This window comes from Elaeis guineensis, chromosome 6 (assembly GCF_000442705.2).
Source record: "Elaeis guineensis isolate ETL-2024a chromosome 6, EG11, whole genome shotgun sequence".
Taxonomy (NCBI): Eukaryota; Viridiplantae; Streptophyta; class Magnoliopsida; order Arecales; family Arecaceae; genus Elaeis; species Elaeis guineensis.
This window is the reverse complement of record NC_025998.2, coordinates 23,060,587-23,086,097: the sequence shown is the minus strand read 5'-3', so window position 1 is coordinate 23,086,097 and position 25,511 is coordinate 23,060,587. Positions and strand designations below refer to the sequence as shown.

Genomic DNA, 25,511 nt, shown 5'->3' with positions numbered 1-25,511 from the left:
GTCTGAGGATGTCAATTCTCTATATGGAAAAGGATCATGAGATAGTGATCGATGCAAGTTGAGTCAGTCCTTCACTAGATATTGACATACTTCTGAAACTGGTTGCATCTCCTAATGAGGTTGGTCATACTCTACTGTAGGATAGCCAAGAATCTCCTTGTCAGATTATCTTGTAGACCAATGACCTATCCTCCAACTGGTTGCCATAGATTCTTTCATGGATTTCTCGAAGTATATAATCTATCCCGGATAGCCGCAGACATCGAAGTAAGGGCAGTGATAATGACTTCTTGTATAGTCTTTTATCTAGATGGAGATACCAAGAAGCTTGGTATTTGATCTTGTGGGCATCCACAGGATTGATCGGTAGATTATCGTCAACAATGTAATCGATGAGAGGATCCATCCAGCTTAGCTTATGTCCGACCTGTAGGATGGCTAGCTGCTCCTCAATGCTTGACTTTTCCAAATGCTCAACGAAGACCCCTTGATTGAGGTTGGTGTATCCTAAGGTGGCGACTCAAGATAGGACATCAGTTTGGATATTTGCCGATCTCAGTATTTACTGCACCTCTAAATTCTGAAAATCATCAAGAGTCCTTCAATTATCTAGGTACCAAAATATCGTCAGATCTTGAGCTTCATACTTACCCCATATCTAGCTGACGATGAGCTGCGAGTTTGTGAAGACTTTGATTCTTCTATCCTAAGCACCTTGGTGATGCTGAGGCCGGCTATCCATGCTCATACTCGGCTTTATTGCTCGGAAAAAGATCGATTCAATGATTAGATAACAAAAAAAGTTTTGTTATTAGGAAGAAGGGAAGTTCAATTATTTGGATAAATTTCTATCAGAACTTGTTAATTTTTATCCATTTTTAAAGTAAAAAAGATAATTTTATAATTTAATTATTTTTTTATTTATATAAAATAATTTTGGCTAATGATCATTAGCTGATGTCAAAGGTATTCTTACAAAAACAATATCTTGTGAGGGTATGCATGCAAATATTAATTTGAAAAGGGTATTCATGTAAATCCAATACTTAGGAGGGCATTCATATATAAAAATCTAAAGACTTTTTGCATGTATACCCTCTTAAACAAATGAATTACATAAATATCCATAAAATTACTATTTGCATGTGCATCCTTATAAATATTTCTTTCAACATTTGTTACCCATTAAGGATATTCAGTTATTTTAATTTTAAACTATCAATTTCTTGATGGCATTAGATGGTATGGATATATGTGCAAAAAAAAAAAATAAAAGATATATATACATATAAAATAAGTATTTTATGAGGATATATATATGTAAATATTAATTTTGAAAGGATATTCATATAAATTCTAATATTTAGGAGGGTATGCATGTAAAAAAATTTTAAAATATAACTTTATAGGAAGAATATGTATAAAATAGATATAATGTATTATCCCTTGATATGTTACTAGTATACCATTAAATGATTAAACATGTACTATTATCCTTTTATGAACAAAAACATATGTTGCGGTTTATAAGTTTTAACAGCTTCAAGCACTCCTTGGTAGGGTTTGGGCCGGCCGGTCAATTTCCATACATTAATCTATTTTAAGCGATTACAAAACAGGCACTCTCATCAGCATGTCTATATTTTCTGAAAGTAATAGTAGTAAATGGATCCACAATTAGATGTGGGTTCTTGAATTGGATACCAAGTGAATAATAGCATTCTAAATATTATTGGTGCATTCCATAAAGTTTCTACTGATTGATATCGAGATTTGAGATCAAGTTCCGTCCTTGTATTCTGATTTTGTCATGGATTATTTCTCCCATCACAGTTCTTAAAAGGGAAAAAAAAATTACGTTATCATAGTCCAGCATGCTTTAATCTAGGTAAACTAATTATGCTATATATGGTATTGAGACTTGGGGCAGACAAACTTGAAGAAATTTGCTGTCCCTCCATGACAAGAAATCGACAACACAATCAAACACCATCTTGGGATCTCAACGTGGATAAGCCGTCCTAACGTCGCACAAAGATCTCATGTCTAAATTAATATAACAACGTACAGAGGAAGCCGGCTTCTTAATCGGAGGTTCCAAAGATCATCTTTTGGTTTCATGTTAGCTTATCCCTTCATAGGGGCTCACTATATAGGGGATGGGACCTTCCTATTAACGAACATAAGAGCTTTAGCTTGCGAAGGGACAGGGAGAAGGGAAGGAGATGGCCAAGGCAAACAACAAAGTTGCTATGTTTGTGAACGTGGCCTTATGGTCTCTCTCCTTCTCGCCATCAACATGGCCGAGGGGAGGCTGTTTGGCTGTAAGTTTCGGCAGTACTTTTATATGCAAATAATATGTTAAAAAGTCAATAGCCTCAGAGCTTGGCTCGGCTGGTTCTCGTTGCTTTGTAGCTAGCTTGGCTTTGGGCTTTTACTTGAATTCAGATATATTTCCAGACCACACAGGAGGTGACAACTCGAAAAAGGATTTAACAAAAAGCAATTGGAATAGTTAAATAAAAGGAAAAATTAAAAGTTATTTAGATACTCTAGTAAGTTGCTGTCAATGGTAGGAGTTTACGACAATATGGAAGACCCCATACAACTGGATTTTTCTTTTCTTTTTCGCTTTTTCCCCTTGCTATTTCTTATTTCAGAATTTTGTTTAGGTTGTCAGAGGATGTCAATGAGAATTCATGGTCTAGTGTGTTCCTAACACTCTTCCTGATCTTTTGTGGCAACAGTTGGGTTTGCAAAATCATCAACCCCAGCTGTGACAGTGTTTACGGGGTGCAGACAAACGATACATGCTTCGCAGTCCGGCAACAATTCAACTTGACTACAGAAGAGTTTAGTGGCATCAACCCTAATCTGGACTGTGATAAGCTTTTTGTGGGTCAATGGTTGTGTGTTGAGGGAATTGCTTGAGTTGAAGGGCATGTTAGTTTTGAATGTTAGTTTTGAATAAAAGGATTGGATAGTGGTTTCCCTGTGAGAAGTACTTCGTTTGCTTGTATTTGTTTCAATGAGCAATGAACTCTACGTTGGTTTTGCTGCCATGATCCCCAAGTAGTTTCTTTAAGTGGGTTCAAAAATTTATTGTCATGAGCTTCCATTGATCTCTGAGAATTTTCAATTCAGTGGTGGGGAGTCTCTCTCTTTGTTTGTATGAACCTGAAGGTCCAATTTCTTACATGAAAAGCCCACACTCAAATCACACGAGAAATGCTGGTCCAATTTTTTAAATGAAAGCTACATAGACTAGTAGAACAGAAATTAGATGTCCTCTTATCAAATTAAATGTTTATTTCTAGAATAAGGGGCATATCCCGAGATACAACTGGGTTTGGTTAATCTTTTATTACGTTTATTCTTCCACTTACATGAGACGTTGGATGATAACCCTGGATGGTTAGTCGAGTCCATGAATTAATGCAAAGAAAGAACATTTGAGTCAAGGTACAACTAGGTTTTGAACTAGCTATTGATTATACTCGTCTTACAACACCTTTGGTATAAGCTCTCCTTTTGTTCACTTCATGTATTGGTGCAGTTGGAAGACTTTTGATCACAATGACTGAAGACAACAAGCAGTGACTGGTGATGAAAGAGATGGAAACCAATAGTCGTACAATCCTCTAGTCTTGTCTGTACGCAGAGAAATCTCTTCCACATTCTTACAACACCATGGAAATTTTGGTCACTCCAATCTTGGGTGTGACCATGGATGTTTCTTTTAATTAAAAGGACGTTTACCTTCGCAAACTGCTCTACAGAGACCATATGAATCCAAACCTATATGAGATAACCATATCTTTACTGAGGAGAATAGAAAAAGGGAAAATTAAAAATAAAGAGAGCAGCTAAAGTTGGGGGGGTTAAGAAAAGGACAATGCAAAGATTTCATCGGACAAAAATTTTTCCATGTGCAACAACTTCTTTGATGCTTCAGCGAAAAGAAAAAACAGCAGAAGAGCAGAAAATTCCCTTGACATCATCAGAACAATCATATAATGATCCAAGCTTTACTGATGTCTCTGAATTCTTTCAAGATTGATTGATACCGTATATAAGATAAAAAAAAAAAACAAAAAACTGGATCATAAATAAAAAAAAAAAAAAAAAATTGAAAGCAAACAACAATAGTCCTGGTTAAAAGAACCAGACCACTAATTACCACCAATAAGGTCAGTCCATCTGATGTCACAGTCATCACTTGGACCCAGCCTTCAAGATGCCATTGGCCATCTCAATTCTGCCGCCGATGTGGATTTCTTCATCAGCAATGAACCTGCCCCAGAACCAGTGAGCCTTCCAGACCAGAATCATCTCTTCAATTGGCACATTCTTAGTCTCCGGAAAGAAGATGGCAACAAAAGTGGTCATGATTCATACCCACCCACCAAAGAAGTAGAACAAGCCAAACTTCATATGGCAGAGCATCGTTAGGAAAGCCTGGGCGATGATAAAGGTGAAAAGCATGTTAACAGAGACGTTGATACTTTGTCCAGCAGACCGAATCTCTAGCGGGAATATCTCACTGGGTACCAGAGACGCTAACGGGCCCCAAGACCATGCAAAACCGGCAACATAGACACAAATAAAGAACACCACGAAGGCTGCATAGGTCTTGGAAGGATTTGCCTCCCCACTAGTCCCAAATTTAATTGTAATCAGCGTCCCCACAATGATCTATACAAAAAAAGCAATCATGTCTCAGCATATGCACTGAAAAGAGATGGTTGAGGGAGGAATGGTATTAAGCATCTAACAGAATGTGAGGTGGAAAAAATAGTGAAGAATAGGGTATCTGTGGGTTGATTGTTTTCTTTTTTAGGGAAAATGGAGGAAGTGAGACACTTCCCATGGCAGATATCATTCATTCATTAAAAGCAGAATAACTGACAGCAGTATTATAAGTTTGAAATGTTTAGCTGGGAAGTCATTTGACATGCGTCTATGGCTTCCCAAATATGACTGTTCTTCTCATATTTTTTCAAATTTTTAAACTATAAGCTTGATGTCATTTCGTTTGTTTTGAAGAATGCAATAATCTTCATAGTTGAATCTTAGTTGTGGTGTCTATGCAATTGTATAATAATAATAATAATAATAATAATAAACTGTGTACATCTAGATTGAAACAATAGCAATTCCAAGTTTAGGATTGTTGAGAGTTTATGGCCTTATTTTTGTGATGCTGTTGCAAATAATAAGTTTTGTTTGAATATGATTTGCGATGCAAAGATTGAAGATGGCAAGGCTAAACAAGAGCACCATGAATCTGTTGGTGCAAAAATCCACCTGTGCCGGAGAAGCTGGAGTCGAGGGAGTCGCGGTCGCCGCCGGAACCTGCAAAGAAGTCTAAACCGGAGTTGGGGTTGCTCCGGCAAGACCCTCCGACGCTCAAGTCAGTTCTCTGCCTCAACAAGAATGGAGTGCTCGAACGAAAATTTTAGCAGAGTTTTGAGATAGAATTTTGAGCTTAGAGAAATACGTATCTGGGGCCTCCCCTTTATATAGGCGGGGGGAGTAACGGATTGATAGCGATTGTTTATGATCGCCTCGTCGTGGGCCGCACGGGGCCAGGAGGAATTTATCATGAAGAGTAATGGGGTGGAGTCGTGGCTGTCATCATGGCTCGCCACGTGGAATCAGTTGCGGGGAGTGGAGCGGAGTCGTGACCGTTACTGCGGCCTGCCAGGGAGTGATGGAGCCGTGTAGGATCCGCCGTAGGGAGTCCAGGCCCCTCGGCCAAAATTCGGTTGGAGTCCGGTCTCCGTAGAAGTCCGGACGGGGATCATTTGTCGAGGAGTCTCGGCCAAGGCCGCTCGTGGTAGGAACTTGAAGTAGTTCATTTGCAGCGGTAACTCGGAGTGGGTCGCTTGCAACAGGAGCTCGAAGTCCGACTCCCGTAGGAGTCTGGACGAAGTCTACCTGCAATTGAAGTCGGAGATGAAGTCCGACTTCCGTAGGAGTCCGGACGAAGCTTACCTGCAGTCGAAGTTGGAGACGGAGTCCGGCTCCCGTAGGAGTCCGGATGAAGTTTACCCGCAGTCGAAGTTGGAGATGGAGTCCGGCTCCCATAGGAGTCCGGACGAAGTTTACCTGCAGTCGAAGTTGGAAACGGAGTCCGGCTCCCGTAGGAGTCCGGACGAAGTTTACCTGTAGTTGAAGTTGGAGGCGGAGTCCGGCTCTCGTAGGAGTCCGGACGAAGTTTACCTGCAGTTGAAGTTGGAGGTGGAGTCCGGCTCCCGTAGGAGTCCGGACGAAGTTTACCTGCAGTTGAAGTTGGAGACGGAGTCCGGCTCTCGTAGGAGTCCGGACGAAGTCTTCATGCTACTGAAGTCGGGGATGAAGTCCGGCTCCCGTAGGAGTCCGGACGAAGTCTTCCTGCTGCTGAAGTCGGGGACGAAGTTCGGCTCCCGTAGGAGTCCGGACGAAATCTTCCTGCTGCTGAAGTCGGGGACGAAGTCCGACTCCCGTAGGAGTCCGGACGAAGTCTTCTTACTGCTGAAGTCGGGGATGAAGTCCGGCTCCCGTAGGAGTCCGGATGAATTCTTCTTGCTGCTGAAGTCGGGGACGAAGAGTCCTTTCGAAATTCTCACCAGGGCGTAATCCTAAGCGCCACGCCATAATGGTCCGCCAACGGTCAGCCCTATGTCGCGGTGAGTGGGACACGTGGCGGGCACTGGTTGACCTAGGGATATCTGCCACCATAACTGCGCCAGGCCCCACCGCTTATTTAAGCCCCCACCTTTCCTCCAGGGGCTTCACTTCGCCTGAGGGTCGACACCTTTCTTCCGCCTGAGAGTTTAGCCACTCAGCCACTCCATCAGTGCCCTTTTCGACTCCGAGCGCCCTTCGCACCAGTCTTCACCATCCCCGCCGGCTCCCCGCCGTCTTCAGTCCTCGAGCCTCTCCGAGGGGTTCTCCCGCCGGAGCTCCCGCCTCGGAGGCCAACCTCGAGAGGATGCCACGGACCAAGAGGAGTGTGAGGAGGAAGACAGCGGCCTGCAAGTTCTCCGACCGTCGAACTATTACTAAGGGTTCCCATCGTCTCAAAGGGGGCTCGAGGGAGAATTCTTTCAACAACAGGGATTTAATAACGGGGACGACCAGTGAGCGCGTTCCGTCCAAAATTTTGGAGTAGCTGAACAGGGCGACACCGGTCAAGGGGGCAGAGTTGTCGTCACAAGCTGTGGCGGGATTTTTGATGTCGTCGGGGCCGAGGGACCAGAGGCGATCGGTGCTGACGACGGGACAGTAGAACTTGTTGCGGGGACGGTGGAAGTAGCGCATGCCGACCTTGCCGAAGTACCTAGGACGGTGGTTGTCGTAGAGCACACGGTGGTGGTGCATGCCTCCGGCGCCATCGTGGCCTCTGGGCACCTCCGGTTCTTCTTGATGCAGGTCGTCGTCGCCGCTGCCGTTGCTTTCACTGCTTCCTGAATTCTATCCCATCCTTTTCCCCCTGGGGCTGGGGTTTCGATGATGGAGCGAAATGAGGCGGAAGGTGAGAGCTGAAGGATTTATCACACGCACTGAAAAATACTGTCGAGACGAACAGAATCGGAAGGAGAAGTTGGGAACTTGAAGTGGTCTCCAACGTGTTCCTTTTGGGCCTTGCAGTAATGTTTGTTTTTTTTTCTCGGCCCCCAGGGCGTTGTAACGTACACCTTTGTTAATCGAAAAATGAGAAAAAAATTTTGTTACTTCGTTCGCACTTTGCATCGAATTACTGCCTGCCGCACTTCTTTCCTTTACCATTGTTATTGTTGTATTCTCTTCTCTCTCTCTCTCTCTTTTTTTTGACGTCGTTCGGAGGTTACTGGTTGTTGCCGCGTCGGCTTGCCTTTCCAGTCATCCTTCTTCTTCAGCCTTAATGGCTCTGTAATGCATATTTAATAAATAACGTGAGAAAAGAATTTTTCGCTACCTCTTTTATTCATGTGTTGAATTGTCGGTTGCCGAGCTTCTTTCGGCTTTTGCCTTGCTCGAAATCGATTCCGTTCGGAGGTACCCGATTGCCGTCGCATTGGCCGATCCTTTCATCCATGGCCGCAGATTTGTCCGGGGCTGCTCGGGTTTGATGCCCCCTCTCAGGGTTCGAGCTTGGAGGTCCGAGCTTCTCATCACCCTGAGGAAGTCGTCTTATCTCGAGCCTGTATTTAGAGCTTTCTTGAAGGTCGGGAATTTTGATAAGAACCTCAATCCTTGCTGAGACGAGGTTCCTTGCATCTTTGATGCAATTCATTTTCCATCCGTCGCTGATGCAGTCCGTCGCTTTAACTCCCCTCCCCTTTCTTCTTTTTTTTTTTCGAGTGGGGTTTTTCCCTCTGCTCTTGGTGGGGTTGCGGGAGCACGAAGGGGTCACTGGGAAGGTCCCCTTTTTCCCATCCGATCATGAATGGCCAGACCTTAATTGGTGTCAGGACGGGGTTCTTCCCCTATTTCTGACGTAATTGGTTTTAGCTCAGGTTAGGACGAGGTCCTCCTCTTGTCGCTAACGGGGCTATGGGGGCACATACGGGCGTTGCGGGGCCTCTCCCCCTGTCCGGTCTAAATGTGATCGGGCCTTCGACTTTGCTCAAGTTAGGGCGAGGTTCTCCTCCTGTCCCTAACAGGGCTGTGGGGGCACATATGTGTGCTGTTCGGCCTCTCCCCCATCCGGTCTAAGGAGAACTGGGCCTTCGACTTTGCTCAAGTTAGGATGAGGTTCTCCTCTTGTCCCTAACAGGACGGTGGGGGCACATATGGACGCTGTTCGGCCTCTCCCCCCATCCGGTCTAAGGAGAACCGGACCTTCGACTTTGCTCAAGTTAGGACGAGGTTCTCCTCCTGTCCCTAACAGGACTGTGGAGGCACATATGGGCGCTGTTCGGCCTCTCCCCCATCCGGTTTAAGGAGAATCGGGCCTTCAACTTTGCTCAAGTTAGGGCAAGGTTCTCCTCCTGTCCCTAACAGGACTGTGGGGGCACATGTGGGCGTTGCAGAGTGATGTGCAAATCTTAAAATTTGTAAATAAAACCGCAAGCGCACAGTGTGCAGAGTAGCACGACCAGCGAGTATGGATCGATCCCACAGAGACTTGGTTTAAAAATGATTTTCAAATCTATGCTCAAGCGAGCTTTAACGAAAATCGAAAATCGAAAGTTGTTTGCTAAAGATAATAAGACTAAGGATCTAGAGTTTTTGAATCCACTAGATCTAGATTAGAAAATTCTACCTAGAATTTTTCTTATTGATCCTAACGACTACTCCTCTTGTCTTTCCCAAGCATAGATTATGAAGGGACTAAGACCCAACGATAACCCATCAAGATTCTTTACAGGGGAGTAGTAACTAGGATCCCTTGGGTTTTCTCCTCCTATGCACTGAATCAAGCATGAACTATGAAGGGACTCTGATCCAACTGTAGTTCATCAAAAATTTTTAATAAAAGAGGAAGAAAAAGAAACCCTAAGAAAAAGAAAGAACCTCATGTAAAATCCCTACTCATGATCTAGCTTCATCGCAAACCCTAGAAGGGATGCTTAGCTAGACATGATCTAAATCTACTTGCAAAATTTAAATGCAGAAAAATAAACTACCCTAATTTCATAAATTAAACTATCCTAATTGCATAAAATTAAATTGCATAAATAAAACTATCCTAATTGCAAGAAAAATAAATTGCATAATGTAAAGAGATAAAATTGCATAAAAATAAGATTTTATAAAAGAATTTATTACAAAAATCTCAAAGCTCGAGGCTTGAGAAGAAAGCTAAAAACTCCACTATCTAGGGTTACAAGCTTGATCGGAAGGCAAGAATCATTAAAACAAGGGCCTTTGGGGGCTTTTTATAGGTATTTGGAGGTTATAAGGTTTTCAAAACTTTAGATGTGGGACTAAGAGATTTTAGAGGGCTGTTAGGGGGGTTTAGGGGCTCAAATCTCGCTCAAAAAGCACTTAAATCCATCAAGAAACCCTAGAAATTGTTTCAGCCGTCCGATCTTCATCTAAAGGACCCAATTCATCTAATAAATCAAGCCGGAAGTGATTCTGGGCCGTCGGATCACGATCTGGGTGAAGCACTGCCGTTGGATCGCACTGCAGAGATGGGATCAGGTCGGATGCATCGCGGACCGTTCGATCAAAGTGCTGAAAGATTTCGTCCGTTGGATCGCGCTGCAGAAGGATCCCGTGTTGTCCTAGTGTTTATTGATTCTTGCAATTGCCTTGATTACGGTTGGATCTTGATCGGCTGTGATGGTGGCCGTCCGATGGCGCAAAAATGTGGAGCGTTGGATCTTGATCAGAGAAGATCGAACCATCGAGTGATGTGAAGTTACCAGGTTTCCCTTCGGACCTTCTTCTCTCTCCTCATGAGCTCTGGACTGCGCACGTGGATCGGGCTCACGATGCATTGCGGTGAGTCGAGACTCGCTGATTGGCTGGTTTATGGTGCGCCGATGGGTCCATGGTCCAGGCGCCTGTTGCGTGGACCAGGCGGCTAACCAGATTACCAAATCAGTTGATTTTTGACCAATTTTGACCTAATTTGACTCGGGTTTGACCCAATTGAGTCTTCTTTCTTCATTCTTCAATTCTGGATCAATTTAACTCCGTTTTGCATAAAATTTACATCGTTGGAATCTCTTTCCTTGTTCTTTCTTTGATGACCTATTCTTCTGCAAAATATAATAACAAATATCAATTTTTAATAAAGTTAGATAATTTAGATATTAATTGATACTTTTTATGTCAATTTGTGACATAAATCACACCCCCCAACTTAATCATTGCTAGTCCCTTAGCAATGTACCAAAATAAGATATATTCCAAAAAGATCCTTCCTTTGCAAATTAATTTAAGATCGAAATTCAAGAAGTTTTCTAGTATTACTAAGTAATGAGCTTCAAATTAGAATCGGTAGTCAGTCTACTTAGGAGCTTTCTTAGAGTACACTTAAAGTTTTATAGCACTTGTGTGAGTGATAACTTAGTATTTCAGTATTAACTTGTACAGGCCAATTGTATCATTTTTTATAACTTAGTTCGATTAATTTTCTATACACCCCAGATTAAATAAAGAACTAAGGTAGCTTTCACACTATTTTTTTTTTTTTTTTTTGCTGAGCATCCTGGCCTTCCCACCACCGTTTGACGCGAATCTCAACACTTGACTTAGGTGAAGAGATCCAGTTACTAGGCTTAGGGCAATCCATATTTACTCTGTGTTTTGCATTTTATTTCAGACAGGTAGCTCTTTCCTTAAATTCAAATTTCTTCAATTGGGATGTAGAAAAAATTATTTAATTTAAATAATACTCAAATCCTTAATTGGCCTTACAATTAACACCTACTTTACCTTGTTAGTGTGCATGTGCAATTGGAAGTGCTAATAGTCTTTAAATGACCTAGGCCACCAAGAGTCTAACCAGCTAATCTTCTCCGTGACTCACTACATTTATTAGCAAATACTTTCTAATTTACTCTTATTTTTTTTCTAGATTAATTTATTTCAATTTTTTTTTAATATATTAAATGCAAGAAATAACTCATAGTGGAAGGAAAAGGAAATGATAATACCTGATTTTGTTCAAGCTCTCCCCCCAACTTGACCAACATTGTCCCCAATGGAGTTTATCTAATTTTTTGTCCTAAGCAAACTGAAAACAAAGAAAGCATTAGAAATTAAATAAGCTGGGTTGCCTCCCAGAAGTGCTAAGTTTTATGTCTTCAGCCAGACCAAACCTCGAAGCAATTTAATCAGAATAAGTTGGTTCATAAAGAACCATGGCATCTTCAACAGTCTCGATAGGTAATTCCAAGAATGTTTTAATCGTTGACCATTAACTTTAAAGATAACACCATTACTTGGGTTTTCTATCTCAACAGCTCCATGTGAAAAGACTTCCTTTACTAAAAATGGTCCTGTCCATCTAGACCTAAGCTTTCCTGGAAACAGATGTAATCTAGAGTTATATAAGAGCACCTTTTGTCCGATATTGAAAGTTTTTCTCATAATTGATTGATCATGAAATACTTTGGTTCGTTCCTTGTATATCCTTGCATTTTCATAGGCTTCATTTCTAAGTTCTTCTAATTCATTCAACTGAAGCTTCCTATGGTTTCCAGCATCGTTCAAATTTGTATTTAGTTGTTTGATGGCCCACATGGCTTTGTGTTCTATCTCAATAGGCAAGTGACATGGTTTACCAAACACAATCCTATAAGGAGACATTCCTAGATTAGTCTTGAAAGTGGTTCGGTATGCCCAAAGTGCATCAATTAATTTCAAAGACCAATCCTTTCTATTGCCACTAACAGTTTTTTTCGAGATCTGTTTGATTTGTCGGTTTGATACTTCAACTTGCCCACTAGTTTGAGGATGATATGGTGTGGCCAATTTGTGGGTGACATTATACTTTTTCATCAATGTTGCAAAAGGTCGGTTACAAAAATGGGTTCCCCGATCACTAATGATTGCCCTAGGAATACCGAAATGGGAGAGAATATTTTCTTTAAGAAACTTAATGACCATTTTGCTATCGGGTGTTCTACATGCAATTGCTTCTACCCATTTTGAAACATAATCAACTGCTACTAAAATATATTCATTTCCAAAGGAATTTGGAAATGGTCCCATGAAATCGATCCCCCAAACATCAAAAATTTCAACTACCAAGATTGGGTTGAGTGGCATCATGTGTCGCTTGGTGATTCGACCCATTTTCTGACATTGAGCACAACTTTTACAATATTCATGAGCATCCTTAAACAAATTGGACCAATAAAAACCACATTGGAGAACCTTAGCAGCAGTTTTCTTAGACGCAAGTGACCCCCACATGCTTGATCATGACAAAAAGATAAAATATTCATGACTTCGTTATCTGGGATACACCTTCTAATAATTTGATCAGGACATTGTTTAAAAAGATAAGGATCATCCCAAATGAAATACTTCACTTGGGCAAAGAATTTATATTTATCCTGCTTAGTCCAATGAGAAGGTATCTTACCTATGGCTAAATAATTTATAATATCATCAAACCAAGGTTCAGTAGACACAGACATGAGTTGCTCATCTAGGAAAGATTCATTGATGGGTGGTTCACTAGATGGTGCGACTGGAATTCGGGACAAATGATCTGCTACAACGTTCTCAGTGCCTTTCTTGTCCCTAATTTCTAGGTCAAATTCTTGAAGGAGCAAAATCCATCTGATTAAGCGTGCTTTGGCATCCTTCTTTGCTAGGAGATGTCTAATGGCTGAGTGATCGGTGTAAACAATGGTGTGGGTCCCAACCAAATAAGATCTAAATTTCTCTAAAGCAAAGACAACGGCAAGGAACTCCTTCTCAGTTGTGGTGTAGTTAAGCTGCGCATCATTTAAGGTTTTACTTGCATAATATATCACTCTAGGCAGCTTATTTATCCGTTGACCTAAGATTGTGCCCACAACATGATCGGACGCATCACATATTAATTCAAATGGTTTAGACCAGACAGGAGGATGAATGATTGGAGCTGATACAAGTGCTTTTTTTAGAAATTCAAAAGATTCCAAGCACTCATGAGTAAATTCAAATTTGATATCCTTTGCCAAAAGTTAGTCAGTGGACGTGCTACTTTGCTAAAGTTGGCAATAAACCTTCTATAGAATCCAGCATGACCTAAAAATGAACGTATTTCTTTCACAGATTTAGGTGGTGGAAGACTTGCAATTAGATCTATTTTGGCCTTGTCCACTTCAATCTCCTTTTTAGAAATGACATGGCCAAGAACTATTCTTGTTTGACCATAAACTGATATTTTTTTCAGTTGAGAATTAAGTGCTTCTCCTTACATCGTTCTAGAACTAATTGCAGGTGATTCAGACACTCGGAGAAGGTTAGGCCAAAAACAGAAAAGTCATCCATAAAAATTTCTAGAAATCATTCTATCATATCTGAAAACATGCTGATTATGCATCTCTGGAAGGTTGCCGGTGCATTACATAGTCCAAAGGGCATTCGTCTATAGGCAAAAGTACCAAATAGACAGGTGAATGTAGTCTTTTCTTAATCTTCAGCGGCTATGGGGATCTGGTTGTAACCGGAGTATCCATCGAGAAAATAGTAAAACTCTTGTCCGGCTAGTCTTTCCAATATTTGATCAATAAATGGCAAAGGAAAGTGATCTTTCCTTGTCGCAGCATTCAACTTTCTATAGCCTATACAGACCCTCCATCCGTTTGGGTCCTAGTTGGGATAAGTTCGTTTGCATCATTTTGGACCACTGTTACCCCAGATTTCTTGGGTACTACTTGAACTGGGCTTACCCAAGAGCTATCAGAAATAGGATAAATTATTCCACTATCTAGGAGTTTCAGAATCTCCTTTTTAACTACATCCTTCATAGCTGGATTAAGCCTTCTTTGGGCTTCTCTTGTTGGTTTAGCCTCTTCCTCTAAGTATATTCTATGTTGAACTATAGAAGGGCTTATTCCTTTGATATCTGCTATGGTCCAACCTATTGCTTCTTGATTTGCTTTTAGAACTGACACTAACTCCTCCTCTTGCTTGGGATCTAGGTCTGATGCAATAATTACAGGCAAAGTTTCTTTGGGTCCTAGATATGCATACTTGAGATGTTCTGGGAGGGGTTTCAGTTCTAAAATGGATGCTTCCTCTATCGATGGTTTAGGTGATGATTTCACCTTCTCAATGATTGGTTCAGTAGGAAGTGTCGATTCCTGATTAATCTGATTTTCTTTAAGTATTTCATTGACATCCTCAGACTCATGGATTAACCAGGGGTTAGACTCTAGGTCGACTTCATCATCACTAATGTCAATGGATTCATAAATACCATCTTGGACTACATTGACATCAGCATGAGAAGAGAATTTCTGTTCTAAGTTAAAAACATTAAGCTCAATGGTCATATTCCCAAAGGATAACTTCATTAGACCATTTTGACAATTGATTTCAGCATTGGCCGTAGCTAAGAATGGTCTTCCTAAAATGACAGGTATATGTCCTTTAGGATTCGCAACTGGCTCAGTCTCTAAAACAATAAAATCTACAGAAAAAATAAAATTTTTAACCTTTATCAGAACATCCTCGACCATTCCCTTAGGGATCCTGAGAGATCTATCGCTAACTGTAATGTGATCCCAGTAGGTTGAAGTTTTTCTAATCCTAGTTGCTCATACACCGAATATGGAAGGATATTCACACTAGCTCCTAGATCTAGCAAGATCTTTTTTATATTGGTTTCTCCAATAACACAAGAAATTGTTGGAGCTCCAGGGTCCTTATATTTAATTGGCACATGGCTAGATAGGTATGAACTGACACTTGCAGCCAAAAATGCTTTCTTTGGTACATTAGTGGTCCTTTTCTAGTGCAAAGATCTTTCAAAAATTTGACATAAGTTGGAACCTGATGGATTATATCTAAAAGAGGAATATTAACTTGGACTTGTTTAAATACCTCTAAAATTTTGTCTAAATGTTCAGATTTATTGAATTTCAGTTTGTTTGGAAAAGGAGCTCTAGGACTTTTAAGTACTGGATTAGGTGAATTTTCAGTTTCTGGTGCTTGAGGTTGAAAGGTAGTAGTTTTAGAAGGTGACTCGACAGATGAGTCCTCTATATCATCAAGTGCAACTACCTTATTATCTATTTTTTTTCTGATCTTAAGTATGAATGGCATTTACACCATTAACTTGGTTTCTTGTTGGGGTCGTGGACCATTTTGGTTCCTAGGATTTGGTTTGCATAAAGCTGGTATGTGTCTTCATCATGGCTTCTAGGCTTTTCTCTAAAGAGGTAATTTTCTTGTCATTATCATGGAAGCCTGGCGGGTTGTTCATCACTGGGTTGGACCTTAGATTTTGCTGATTGAAATTTGGATTGCCTACATTAGGATTCTGGGACCATGAGAAATTCGGATGATTCCTCCAACCTGGGTTATATGTGGGTGCATAAGGATTGTTCAATGGTCCTTGATAGGTGGCATTCACCTGTGCACACTCATTCGAGTAGGAACATTCTTCTAAGACATGGTCTGGTGCATTGCACCCTTTACACATGGGTGCAGATATTTGATTTACATTGGCTGGTCTCTGTAATTCTAAGGCTTCCAATCTACGTGTTAAGGTTGCAATCTTGACCTCTGATGCTAGGGTTGGTTGAATTTAATGCATTCCTCCTCTTGAAGGTGTAGCTTTATCAGGTTCCCTAGTTGTTTCCCACTGTAAATTTTTCTCGGCTAGGTCTTCTAAGAATTGTCAAGCTTCAGTAGTTTCTTTGTCCATAAATTGGCCTTGGCACATGGACTCTAGCATGGTTCTTGAGTTTGAATCTAACCCCTCATAGATGATCTGGCATAGTCTCCAAGTTTCTATTCCATGGTGTGGGCATTGGGTCAAAAGATTCTTGAAACGATCAAAGTACTTCCAAAATGATTCACCAGCTAGTTGGTAAAATTGATTTATTTTATTCCTAATCCTAGCTGTTTTATGATGGGGGAAATACTTTTCCAAAAATATTCTCATAAAGCCCTCCCAGGTAGTGACAGAATGGTTTGGCAGATTATAAAGCCACTTCTTAGCATTATCCTTAAGGGCAAAGTTGATTAATCTAAGTTTGACCTCATCCTCTGTTAATTGCAGTTTCATGGTTGCACATACCTCAAATTCTCTAATAAATATATAAGCATCTTCTAATCCTGTGAATTTTGGAAGCATATTTATGATTTGAGGTTTGATTTCAAAATTATTAGCTGTGGGTTGTGGCAACCTGATACAAGATGGTTGAATGGAGCCAACTGGATAACACAAATCCTTAAGGGTCATGGGTTGGATTGGTTCAGCCATTGGAACAACAGGAATTGACTCAATTCTAACTAGACGACCCGACACTCTTCTCCACACACGAGGTGTACGGTTCTCGATGTTTATACAATTTTTTTTATAAAATTTTTATGTATAAGAAAAAGAAAGAAAAGAGAAAAAGTTCTAAAGAAAAGATCCTAAGGAGTCCTAAATCTAAAGAAAAGTAACCAAATTAATTTAAATTTTAATAATTTTTTTTTTATTTTTCAAACAAGTGAAACAATAAATTAAACTCAATCTATCCTAGGATTAACCTAAATCTAGACAGCTCCTAACTGTTCCAAGATGACCCTTCAAGCCTTCCAAGTGGAGATTGATCAACTAGTTAGCCAAGTAAGTATAAGAGGTGGGAGGTTCACTCATCGTTGCCTTTCTAGACACCAAACGAGTTGGCCAGGCCAGCAACTGAACCAATTTAACAAACCACCCTCAGGGACTTGCCTAGACACCAATTAATCAAACAACTCAAACTTGGTAGAACTCTTAGGGTTCCTTGTCCTATTGAGCTCAAATTCCTTAAGGTTGACGTCTAATTGATTTTAAGATTAAAGGTCTAGGTAATGCAATATGATGGAGATGGTTTTTGGGCTAAAGAAGGGTAATGAAATCCCTACCTTATCTTGTTAATGGGTTGATGCCCTTAGATTAATTATGAAAATGCAAATGCAAATAAACAAGATGACCAAGAATGTAAAAGATTTTAATTTAGAATTTTTTTTTTATTTTAATATTTTACTTCACGATTATGAAATGTCTTTTGTTTTGTTTTATTTTTATTTTTATTTTTATTTTTTTTTGATTAAGTAAATTCAAATGATTAGGTCTAAAAAGAAAAGTAATTAACTAAAAATAATAAAAGAGAAATTAGAAGCATACTTGAGTTTTCCAGTAATCACCAACTAAATCTAGAAACCTAAAGGAAAAAGAAAGAGAGTTATAAAGCACGAAGAACAAATATTTAAAATAATTTAAAACGCCAAATCTCCGGCAACGGCGCCAAAAACTTGATGTGCAAATCTTAAAATTTGTAAATAAAACTGCAAGCGCACAGTGTGCAGAGTAGCATGACCAGCGAGTACGGATCGATCCCACAGAGACTTGGTTTAAAAACGATTTTCAAATCTATGCTCAAGTGAGCTTTAACGAAAATCGAAAATCAAAAGTTGTTTGCTAAAGACAATAAGACTAAGGATCTAGGGTTTTTGAATCCACTAGATCTAGATTAGGAAATTCTACCTAGAATTTTTTTATTGATCCTAACGACTACTCCTCTTGTCTTTTCCAAGCATAGATTATGAAGGGACTAAGGCCCAACGATAACCCATCAAGATTCTTTACAGGGGAGTAGTAACTAGGATCCCTTATGGTTTTCTCCTCCTATGCACTGAATCAAGCATGAACTATGAAGGGACTCTGACCCAACTGTAGTTCATCAAAAATTCTTGGCAAAAGAGGAAGAAAAAGAAATCCTAAGAAAAAGAAAGAACCCTATGTAAAACCCCTACTAATGATCTAGCTTCATCGCAAACCCTAGAAGGGATGCTTAGCTAGACATGATCTAAATCTACTTGCAAAATTTAAATGCAGAAAAATAAACTACCCTAATTTCATAAATTAAACTATCCTAATTGCATAAATTAAACTATCCTAATTGCAAGAAAAATAAATTACATAATGTAAAGAGATAAAATTGCATAAAAATAAGATTTTATAAAAAAATTTATTACAAAAATCTCAAAGCTCGAGGCTTGAGAAGAAAGCTAAAAACCCCACTACTAGGGTTACAAGCTTGATCGAAAGGCAAGAATCATTAAAACAAGGGCCTTTGGGGACTTTTTATAGGCATTTGGGGGTTATAAGGTTTTCAAAACTTTAGATGTGGGACTAAGAGGTTTTAGAGGACTGTTAGGGGGTTTAGGGACTCAAATCTCGCTCAAAAAGTACTTAAATCCATCAAGAAATCCTAGAAATTGTTTTAGCCGTTCGATCTTCATCTAAAGGACCCAATTCATCTAATAAATCAAGCCGGAAGCGATTCTGGGCCGTCGGATCACGATCTGGGTGAAGCGCTGCCGTTGGATCGCGCTGCAGAAATGGGATCAGGTCGGATGCGTCGCGGACCGTCCGATCAAGGCGCTGGAAGATTTCGTCCGTTGGATCGCGCTGCAGAAGGATCCCGTGTTGTCCTAGTGTTTATTGATTCTTGCAATTGCCTTGATTACGGTTGGATCTTGACCGACTGCGATGGTGGCCGTCCGATGGCGCAAAAATATGGAGCGTTGGATCTTGATCAGAGAAGATCGGACCATCGAGTGATGTGAAGTTACCAGGTTGCCCTTCGGACTTCTTCTCTCTCCTCATGAGCCCTGGACCGCGCGCGTGGATGGGCTCGCGATGCGTTGCGGTGAGTCGAGACTCACTGATTGGCTAGTTTATGGTGCGCCGATGGATCCATGGTCCAGGCGCCTGTTGCTGTGGACCAGGCGGCTAACCAGATCACCAAATCAGTTGATTTTTGACCAATTTTGACCTGATTTGACTCGGGTTTGACCCAATTGAGTCTTCTTTCTTCATTCTTCAATTCTGGATCAATTTAACTCTGTTTTACGTAAAATTTACGCCGTTGGAATCCTCTTTCCTTGTTCTTTCTATTGATGACCTCTTCTTCTATAAAATATAATAACAATATCAATTTTCTAATAAAGTTAGATAATTTAGATATTAATTGATACTTTTTATGTCAATTTGTGACATAAATCACAGAGCCTCTCCCCCCATCCGATCTAAGGAGAATCGGGCCTTCGATTTTGTCGAGATGAAGCTCTCCTCCTGCTTCCGACACAGTTTGTTTTGACTGTCCTGTCGATATAGGCCTGTGCCAAGAGAGAAGACATGTAGATATGCAACTTTTATTTAAAATAAAGTTATCGATAATACATTCGTAAGTTTTTCGAGCTCCATGGTCGTGGGAGGTCTGCTCCTCCGAGCTCCTTGAGGTAATAAGTTTGGGCCGGACTACTTCTTTGACTTCGTACGGGCCTTCCCAATTTGGGGCGAGCTTCCCTGGATCCTGAGGTTGCAAGACAGTGGCTCGTCGAAGCACTAGATCTCCTACTCTAAAGACTTTATTCTTGACATGAGAATTGTAATAGCGGGCGACTTTCTGTCTGTAGGCTGCCATCCGAACTTGAGCTACCTCCCACTTTTCTTCCAGTAAGTTGAGGTAGGCTTTAAGACCTTGCGAATTATGAGGTTTGTTGAATACTACGACTCATGCCGACGAGAGTTTAAGCTCAATTGGGATAACAGCCTCCGTTCCGAAGGCTAGAGCGAAGGAGGTCTCCCCCGTGGGCAGTCTTTGAGTAGTTCGATACGCCCACAGCACATGATAAAGTTCGTCTGCCCAAGTTCCCTTCACCTTTTCGAGCCTTGTCTTGATCCCTTGCAGCAGGGTTCTGTTGGTCACTTCAGCTTCGCCGTTCACCTGTGGATGGGCTACTGATGTGAAGTTGTGGGAGATGTTTAGATCTTCACAGAATTCGACGAATCTTGCTCCCACGAACTGCCGCCCATTATCAGTGATTAGGGTTCTTGGTAGACCAAACCTTTCAGGAGTTTGTCCACTTCCTCGGCTATCGCTTCCTGCCTCTCTGGTGCATGACCTCAGATTTTTTCTTTCGTCGGTCGATGCTTTGGATCGACGGTCAGGCGGTGCTCCATGACTTCCGTGTCAATCCCTGGCATGTCTGCTGGAACCCAAGTGAAAACGTCCGCATTCTTTCGTAGAAAATCGATGAGGTGCGCTCGCACCTCTTCCCCCAGGTTGGAGCCGATCTTCACCACATGCTCCGTATTCCCGTCGTTCAAAGGGATTGAAACCAAATCTTCGATTGGGCCACCCCTCTCCTCAGCGAGGTCGTCACGGGCGTCCAGCCCATCAACTGGACAGAGGTCGGATTGGTCACTTCTTTGCAAGGCTATGTTGTAGCAATGTCTGGCTAGGGCTTGGTCTTCTTTGACTTCTCCGACCCCCTGGTTGGTAGAAAATTTTAACTTCAAGTGGTAGGTTGACACAATGGCTTGGAGAGCATTGAGGTCGGGTCGGCCGAAGATTGCGTTGTAGGCTGACGGCGCCTTCACCACCAAAAATTCACCAGTGCTTTGGATTGTCTTGGATATCGACCCGCAGCTACAGTCAAAGTTATCACTCCCTCCACCGAGACAGCGTCGCCAATAAACCCTACTAGAGGGGAGCTAATCGGCCCCAAATGGCCGTCAAGGATGGACATTCTTGAGAAGGCATTATAGAACAAAATGTCGGCCGAACTTCCATTATCGACAAGAATGCGGTGGACGTCGTAACTAGCTATATTCAAGGAAACTACAACCGCATCGTTATGAGGAAATTGAACTCCCTGAGCATCTTCTTCAGTGAAAGTTATGGATTCCTCGATCTTTTGCCGCTTGGGAGGCCCGGCCAATACGCCGGTCGCTCCCCGTCGGGATTCTTTCGAGATGGTGTTGGCGAAATCCGTCGGAGGTCGATTGTCCGACCGCTCCATGCCGACGGCCGCTGCCGGAGGATGTGGGGCCTGGAAAACTGGAGGTGAGGTCGGAGCCTGAGATCTGGCTGCGGAGGCCGTGGGTCGCCGTGTGGATGCTTCGCGAGAAGGCATCGGATGAAGATTTAATGGGGGAAGGAGGAGAGGACGTCGGAAAAGATGATCGGAGGCGGTCCCGTTGAGCGCTCCTTCAAGAACAAGGGTGCTGCGAAGGCACTGCCCCTTCCTCTAGCGCCAATCCTGTTGGTGCAAAAATCCACCTGCACCGGAGAAACTGGAGTCGAGGGAGTCGCGATCGCCGCCGGGACCTACAAAAGAAGTCTAAACTGGAGTTGGGGTTGCTCCGGCAAGACCCTCCGACGCTCAAGTCAGTTCTCTGCCTCAACAAGAATGAAGTGCTCAAACGAAAATTTTAGCAGAATTTTGAGATAGAATTTTGAGCTTAGAGAAATACGTATCTGGGGCCTCCCCCTTTATATAGGCGGGGGGAGCAACGGATTGATAGCGATTGTTTATGATCGCCTCGTCGTGGGCCGCACGGGACCAGGAGGAATTTATCATGAAGAGTAATGGGGTGGAGTCGTGGCAGTCATTATGGCTTGCCACGTGGAATCAGTTGCGGGGAGTGGAGCGGAGTCGTGGTCGTTACTGCAGCCTGTCAGGGAGTGATGGAGCCGCGTAGGATCCGCCGCAGGGAGTCCAGGCCCGTCGGCCAAAATTCGGTTGGAGTCTGATCTCCGTAGAAGCCCGGACGGAGATCATTTGTCGAGGAGTCTCGGCCAAGGCCTCTCGTGGTAGGAACTTGAAGTAGTTCGTTTGCAGCGGTAACTCGGAGTGGGTCGCTTGCAACAGGAGCTCGAAGTCCGACTCCCGTAGGAGTCTGGATGAAGTCTATCTGCAATTGAAGTCGGAGATGAAGTCCGGCTTCTGTAGGAGTTCGGACGAAGTTTACTTGCAGTCGAAGTTGGAGACGGAGTCCGGCTCCCATAGGAGTCCGGATGAAGTTTACCCGCAGTCGAAGTTGAAGACGGAGTCCGGCTCCCATAGGAGTCCGGATGAAGTTTACCTGCAGTTGAAGTTGGAGGCAGAGTCCAGCTCCCGTAGGAGTCCGGACGAAGTTTACCTGCAGTTGAAGTTCGAGGCGGAGTCCGGCTCCCGTAGGAGTCCGGACGAAGTTTACCTGCAGTTGAAGTTGGAGGCGGAGTCCGACTCCCGTAGGAGTCCGGACGAAGTTTACCTGCAGTTGAAGTTGGAGACGGAGTCCGGCTCCCGTAGGAATCCGGACGGAGTCTTCCTGCTGCTGAAGTCGGGGACGAAGTCCGGCTCCCGTAGGAGTCCGGACGAAGTCTTCCTGCTGCTGAAGTCGGGGATGAAGTCCGGCTCCCATAGGAGTCCGGACGAAGTCTTCTTGCTGCTGAAGTCGGGGATGAAGTCCGGCTCCCGTAGGAGTCCGGATGAAGTCTTCTTGCCGCCGTAGGTCGGACGCTAGTAGAATCTCCGAGGGGTCACTCCTGACACGAACTTCGGCTTGGGGGGGGGGTTTATACCCAACAGAATCTAAAAAGGGAAAGAATGCTCTGAGCTTGAGGAGAAGGTGTTCCTTCAAGCACTTCATTAAGCTCATAGTCACCTTCGTTGAGCCCATGTCTGAAGAGCAAAAGCAAAGGTTGACTGGACCCGATTCAGGCATTTGCTAGGACTTCTGTATATCAATCAGCGCAGGCCACCCTTTGATACTTTGCTCTACTTCTGGATGAGGAGGGTTTCTAGTTTGATTAGGTGCTAGTGCCTTTTTTGGGGATTGATTTTGTCCACATCCTTGGTTTGAAAGTTACTGGTGATGACATCGAACTACAAAGAGACAAAAAGGCTCAATCCTAACTCATCATCCGATGTTTTGATGGTGACCACAAAATTGCTCCTAGGGATGCAATAAAAAATCAACTAAAAAGCCTGATTGGACAGTCTAGGTTGCAAAATGTAGAATATCTCACAAAATTATGGATACTATATTTTTACAACTATCCTCTTCCCAACCATGTACTACCATATTCTTAAGGCATTATGTACATATGTTGATGATTTGGACTACTTAACATCGTATGATTAGGGTCAAAGTGTGTTGCCTCGGTACCAAACCCCATACCAGTATTATCCTATTACAGTGTTAGTTTGCGCTAAGATATGATAAAATTCAATGTATTGAGTGTCAATATGTATGGTACATCATACAGGTTCGATACCAATACAGTATGGTATGCTGGTATGGCACTATACGGCATGTCGATATGATACAATACCGATTGATACGGCAAAACTTGGTTGGGGTCTTGTGGTTTTCGCTTTCCTTAGCTAGCAAATACCCAATCTAGCAGAGAGTGTAAGGAGAAGAAACCTGATCGGCAAGGACTGGTGAATATATAATAGCTACATGATAGCTCTAGTGGTAAGCATCTTCATGTTTATTTGTAATTTAATTGTTGAAGATGGATTGGCTTCAAATATCATGTTACATTAGTTTTTTTGTAGGGGCTATGGAGTATGTCAACAGCCTTCTGGGAAGCCATCGGCTGCCATTCATGTATCCACAACTCCTGCATTAGAGCAATGTCCCATTCTCTCTTAAGATGAAGACGATCACTAAAGTTATAAAGAAAATAAAAAGATTTGAGGTATACTTAAATTTTTTCTGTATCTATCATCACAATTATTTCAAATTGATGCGTATTTTAATTTTTTTGTCCATGTCAAATGATCGAAAAGCTAGAGACTAGGGAGGAGTTGCACCTTCTCTCATAAGCAAGGGCACAAGGGAGGAGACGAGAGATGAGAAGGTACAAGAGAAAGGAGAGGTCTCTACACACATTGAGTAACATTATGCACACAATTATCTCCAAGTGGCACACACCAATATCCATTCTACGCACAATTACTTGTACCCGGCACACCTGTTATGTTTGTGCACACCTTGATTTGCACCTGATACATATGTCCAATTTCCATGCATGCATCTTCTATCTCTTCACACTCTTATTTCCTCGTAGTACACAATTATGTCCATATGGCACACATTTATTTCCATATAGCACACACCTGTTATATATCGACACACATTTATGTCCACCAAGCACACACCTATCATGTTCTGAACAATTATTTCAATGGTGCACACACTTATTATTTGTTTGCATATATTTATCTCGAAGTGGCACACACTAATATCCTCTCTACACACATATTCTATGTATGAACACATTTACGTCCTCACCACACACTATTAAATCCATGGACTTAATATGATGATTTGTTTTGTTTCAAATACCATCATAGAGCCTGAGCGAGTGACATTCGATGAAATGTTTAGAGAGACATATGAGATTGGTTGAGAGGTCCTTGATGGCACATAGCTTCAGATTTGAGGACCCTCAAACAATTAGTGATGTCAAAAAGGACACATGGATGGTTCTCTTCAATAGGAGAGTGTTGTGCATTGAGAAGATCCTCCAAGACAAGGCTCTCATGACAACTGATGATATTGGTGATAGGATTGCATGTCATATTGAGATAAGCAAAGTTTTGAAAATCTAGTACCAACCTCATCTTGTGATGTGCCTTCATGTATGACCTACATAACCTTAATTATTAGATAAGGTTGGAGCATTGTATAATAGGTGAAGAGCCTCATCCAACTGAATTGGAGCCTCGATGTACATGATAGTGCAGATGTCATAGAGATATTTTTGTTTTCTTGGGCAAATATATGCTGTTGTGGTGTACAATGAATTCTTATTTCATACTATGTTTGTTCTTATTAGGTCACTTTGGCGGTTGAAGTTGAGCGTGAGGAAGCTACCGCCACCAAATTTGCATCCTTATGTCAGTGAGTGAAATTAAAAGCATGAAAAAGAAGGCCTACAAAGAAGGCAAAGACCATATCCCAAGTTCCCAAAACATATAAATGTGTGATAAAGAATGAGGTTTTGTAGTAGTATGTGATAGTGGTCACTGTGTTACCTATGACAGGTTTTGGGCATGCATGGTAATAGCAGTATCAAGCATGAGATATTAGAGCA

The 25,511-nt window shown here is 41.9% G+C and overlaps 1 protein-coding gene and 1 non-coding gene across 2 annotated transcripts in view; one reads left to right on the top strand and one right to left on the bottom strand.

The window, feature by feature from the left end:
• Positions 1–25,511, bottom strand: part of LOC140858535 (sugar transport protein MST6-like) — a 153,528-nt gene that overhangs the window by 19,005 nt on the left and 109,012 nt on the right. The gene's annotated exons all lie outside the window — the stretch shown is intronic.
• LOC140858955 (small nucleolar RNA R71) lies at positions 16,386–16,492 on the top strand. The gene has a single exon (XR_012142358.1). It is a non-coding gene; the product is annotated as a small nucleolar RNA R71 (small nucleolar RNA).